This window comes from Nerophis lumbriciformis, linkage group LG20 (assembly GCF_033978685.3).
Source record: "Nerophis lumbriciformis linkage group LG20, RoL_Nlum_v2.1, whole genome shotgun sequence".
Lineage (NCBI taxonomy): Eukaryota > Metazoa > Chordata > Actinopteri > Syngnathiformes > Syngnathidae > Nerophis > Nerophis lumbriciformis.
In genome coordinates this window covers 10632501-10638158 of record NC_084567.2, presented here as the reverse complement: position 1 = coordinate 10638158, position 5658 = coordinate 10632501, and positions in this window count along the sequence as shown.

The following is a 5658-nucleotide window of genomic DNA, read 5'->3' as shown; positions in this document are numbered from 1 at the left end:
TCCTATGGCATTCCCAAACCAGTACTTCCAAGGTTTGAGAGTGGCCGGGAAAGTGATTTCACCCTACTCAAGATGGCGCTAGAGAACTTGATGAATAGTCATCCTCACCTCAGCGAGCAATATAAATATCAAGTTCTACTAAATCAGCTCAAACTCCCTAACGCTCTGCAGTTAGCCAAGTCATTCATGTATGACCCAAACCCGTACACGGCTGCGCTAGGGGCTCTACAAGACAAATATGGCCAGCCTAGACAACTAGTACAGAGTGAACTAGGAGCTATTCTTAACTCACCAGCCATCAGAGTGGGGGATGCAGAAGCTTTCGACACCTTCGCTCTCTCAGTTCAGACCTTAGTTGGTATGCTGCGGACTTTGGAGGGACCCCTTGGATACGAGCTTAAGTGTAGTTCTCACGTTGACCGCCTCATTAGTAAAATGCCTCCTGCTCACCGAGACGGATTTATGGAACACTGTCTTTGTCGAGGCATTCTACAGCCAGGTACCAACCAAACTTACACCCTGCCCGACCTGGCATCCTGGCTCAAAGTTAAAGCTCAAGCTAAGCGCCTGGCCAGCCGAGTCACTCACCTCTACAACCCGGGGCCTCCTCCTGCCAAGAGGGAGCATAATGGTCCGTGGCCCAAACAAAGGACAAGCGTCAGTTTTCCTATGTTCTGGTGAGACCGGTAGCAGCCAGAGCACCAATCTGACAAAGTCACAACCTTTTAAACCTAGTCCTTATTGTCCATTTTGCAACAGTAAGGAGCATTATCTCAACTCATGTCTGGACTTCAAGAAACTGAATACCAGTGAGATCAATAAGTGGATCCAAGAAGGTAACAGATGTTGGAAGTGCGGTCGTGGCCACAAAACTGCAGCATGTATGCTTAAACGCCCTTGTAACTTATGCAAAGAGACGCACCTCACAGTACTGCATGACACGATCCAAGAGTCATCTCAACAAGTCTTGATGATGAGTAACCAAACCCCCAAGGTCTACCTGGAGCAGCCTCAAAGCCCTCAAAGAGTTTTGCTGAAAGTTGTTAAAGTGCTCTTACAAAATGGAGACCGCACTCTAGAGACATTTGCTGTGCTTGATGATGGTTCTGAGAGAACACTCATCCTCCCCTCTGCAGTAGAGCAACTACAACTTGCTAAGCATCCTGAAACCCTTTACCTGAGAACTGTTCAACAAGAAGTGAAAGTGCTCAATGGTTCGTCAGTCAGCCTTCACGTCTCCCCCATCTTCAAGCCAAGCAAGAAATATTGGATTAAAAATGCCTTCACAGCTGAGAATCTGAGCCTATCTCAGCACACATATCCAGTAGCGGCCCTCCAAAAACGCTACGAGCACCTCAAAGACCTTCCTTTGGTGCCTATCCATCGAGCGCAACCGCTACTCCTCATAGGTTCTGATATGTCTCAGCTTCTTGCTCCTACAGAGCCGGTGCGAGCAGGCCCATCTGGCGGCCCCATAGCAGTCTGTACCAACCTAGGCTGGTCCCTACAAGGTCCGTCTGTGATTTATGCATCTTCCCATAAGCCTTCCTGTCTGTACGTTACCACTGAATCCCCATATACCGAACTTTTCACGAATGTGGAACGTCTCTGGCAGATCGATACTCTCCCTTACGTCAGCGAGAAGATTGCATCTTGTTCCAAGCAGGACCAACAAGGTCTCTTTCTTTTACAGACTGACTCTAAGCGTGTACCTGTTGATGGTATCCAGCGCTACGCGACACCCCTGTTACGTCGCCAGCCAAGCACTATGCTATGTGCACCCTCAGATGCTGTAATGCCAAACTTGCGTAGCATTGAACGCAGGTTGGCCAAAGACCCTCACCTTGCAACCTCTTATCGTAGAGAGATGGACAAACTTATCAAAACAGGATACGTTGCGGTACGTACCACATCATATGGTGCACCACAATGGGGAATACAGAGTGGTCTTCAACTGTTCTTTCTCCTACAATGGCCAGTCTTTGAATGATCATCTCCTCCCTGGACCAACGTTGGGCCCTACTATGATTGGGGTCCTCTTGCGGTTCCGATGTCATGCAATAGCCATAAGCGGGGATATCAAGTCAATGTTTCACCAGATCCGCTTACTTGACCAAGATAAATCACTCCTTCGATTCCTGTGGCGGAACATGGATAGGGAATCTAGAGCGCAGATCTTTGAATGGCAGGTCCTACCTTTCGGAACAACCTGTAGCCCCTGTTGTGCAGTGTACGCCTTATAGCAGCACGTCAGGGACTATGAGCCACCAGACTCTCTGCTCATGCAAGTGGTTGAGCACTCCTTTTATGTGGACAATTGCCTCCACAGTCTGAGTAAGGTTGAAGAAGCCAAAGCTCTAATTGACACTCTGCGTGAACTTCTTAGCAAGGGAGGTTTCGAGATCCGACAGTGGGCTAGCAACATGCCAGAAGTTGTGGCCCATCTACCACCTGATGCACGATCAGCAACTAGTGAGCTGTGGTTATCCAAAGCAAGTGATAACCTCCACGAACCCACTCTTGGACTATGCTGGGATTGTTTGAATGACACGCTGAGTTTCAAGCGTCACACAACAGAATCATCAGCTGCCACTCTTCGAAATGTCTACAGTGTCCTGGCCAAGCTTTATGACCCCCTAGGATTCATTGTACCATTTACCACTCGGTGTAAGGTGCTCATTCAAGATATGTGGAAGTCCAACCTCGGCTGGGACGACCAGATCCAGCCTGCAGATCTCCTTGACAAGTGGTCAACCTGGGTACGTGAGATTCCCACTTTACAACAATTTAAGGTGCCCCGTTCCTATGTACCTTTTACTGTGAACACTCCCACTGCAACCAGACATATTCACATCTTCTGCGATGCCTCCGAGCGCGCCTATGGGTCAGTGGCCTTTATGCAGTCAGTAGATGACAATCAGCACACCCATGTGTCTTTTGTGTTCGCCAGATCACGAGTTTCACCGAAAAAGCAACTATCCATCCCGCGACTAGAGCTCAGTGCTGCACTTACAGGAGCACAGCTGGCCAAAGTGATAGAGACAGAGCTCGGTGTCCCTTCATATTGCATCACGCTATGGTCAGACTCAACGACCGTGCTGCACTGGATCAAATCAGAATCGTGTCGCTTCAAAGTATTTGTGGGGACTCGCATCACCGAAATCCAAACCCTAACAAACCCCACTCAATGGCGTTAGGTTGATTCTCTGAACAATCCAGCAGACGATATCACTCGTGGGCTCACTCTGCAGGAAATGATCCAAGAGCACCGCTGGAATAAGGGCCCGCACTTCCTTTACCTGCCAGAAAATGAGTGGCCCAATTTGCCTTCATCTGAACTGGAACCGGATGCCACAGAGCTGAGGAAATCCGCCTTCGTTGGAACTATTTCCTGTGCTTCATCCACTCAGCTTACTGATTTCAGTAAGTTCTCCACATGGAAACAGCTTCTACAAGAGACAGCTAGCTCCCTTCATGGGGCGGCTGATGCTGGTGCTTCATCCCCACCTTCCGCCCTGGATTTTCTGCAAGCCGAAAAACTTATATTGCAAAGGGTTCAAGGAGATTGTTTTCCAGAAGAGTTGAGAGCGCTCAAGGCTGGACGGTCTTCGCCTTCAGACAGTCGACTTGCATCACTTTCACCAGAATACGAAGGAGCTACAGGATTGCTCAGAGTTGGTGGACGGTTGCGGCATGCGGAGAGTTTAGATTGGGAGAGAATCCACCCTATAATCTTGGATCCAAGCCACCATGTGACAAAGCTTGTCATAAAGGAACATGATGAAGTACTGTTGCACCCTAGCCCAGAAAGAGTTCTTGCTGAAATACGACGTAGATTCTGGATCTTAAGGGGCAGAGAAGCAATACGGAAACATCAGTATACATGTCTAGAATGTCGTCGTTGGAAAGCCAAGCCTGACATTCCTAAAATGGCTGATTACCCCCCTGCTCGACTGCGACTTCATAAGCCACCTTTCTATTCAACCGGAGTTGATTGCTTTGGACCTCTCCAAGTGAAAATTGGGCGCCGCACAGAGAAAAGATGGGGTATTATCTATAAGTGCATGACAACTCGCTCTGTACACTTGGAACTACTGGAGAATCTTGATACGGACGCATTCCTGCTATCCTTAAGAAGATTCATCTCACGACGTGGCAAACCCTTTGAACTCCTCAAGGACTATGGTACCAACTTTGTTGGTGGAGAACGAGAATTACGTGAAGCAGTTGCTTCAATGGAACCACAGTTGAGAGAGCAACTTGCAGTGCACCAGATTTCATTCCGATTCAATCCTCCAAGCGCACCGCATTTTGGGGGCACATGGGAGAGAGAAGTAAAATCCATTAAGACAGCACTGAGAGTTGTTCTCAAAGACCAAACAGTCCCTGAACCAGTATTACTGACCACATTGATAGAGGTTGAAGGCATAATGAATGCTAAACCTCTTGGTTACCTGTCTTCGGACGCCTCAGACCCAGACCCTGTCACGCCAAATCTCCTTCTTATGGGCCGTCACGATTCATCTCTACCTCAAGCAATCTACGATCCCTGTGATCTCGGAAAAAGACGTTGGAGGCACAGCCAAGTCCTAGCAGATCACTTCTGGTCGTCTTTCATCCAGCATTACCTGCCAGGGCTTCAAGAGCGTAACAAGTGGAGGAACGATGGCCAGACCCTTTTGGCTGGTCAAGTTGTCTTGATAGTGGATCCCCAACTCCCCCGAGGATCGTGGCCTGTAGGACGGATCATTCAGACACATCCAGGAGCAGATGGACGGGTCCGGACTGCCAGAGTACAAGTGAAGAATCGTACCTACCTTCGCCCAGTCGCCCGACTGATCATGCTTCCACCTCTTGATGACAAGGACACTACCTCATAGACTTTCTCCTGGTTTCAACTGCCATACGGACAGTTGGGGGCGGCTGTGTACGAAAGCCTATTGTGTGTCTTTAACCAGTTTGGTTATGTTCCTGTGTCTTTAAGTTGATAGGTCAATCTGTGACGTCATTTCCCCTTTAAAGCACGTCTTTGTCAGAATAGCCGGTTTCAATCAATGGTGGCAGCCAGCCTTGTGTGCGTCGACAACTAAATACCACACACACACATTCACATCTACCTTTCAGCAATAAAGATGATTAAAGGATTCTCTGGCCGGAATCTGTCCATCGTGTCCCAACTCTAAAAGAACTACTAACCCTTCCTTACAATTATTATTAGTAGTATAAAATGACTTTTACTACTATGCCATAAAGTCATCAATTTTTTTGTTCTTGTAAAACAATATTTTTGTCGCTATTAATGATGTTTGCGTCCATCAGTAGGACTTCAGTCACATCAAACAGCGATGGTCCTGCACACTAACTTGGAGGTCGTGTCCTTTTAACACAGGAAGTACAACAACTTGTTTGCTTTATCTATTTTTTTTTTACACAAGGACAACAAGAGTGGTTCTCCTCTGAGGATCCTGGTCCTGGGGGGAGGCGGCCCCCCATTCAGGGGTATGACAGCCATCTTTTAATTAATGGCCCCCCTCTCCCTGCCGGAATGTTCCCCTTTTTTTAGCACCCATGCTTTTTATTGCCTACCGTTGTCCAAACGCTGCAGTGACCCCGTGAGGGCACCCCGTCATCCCCACACCCCCACGGAGCGCATTGTGC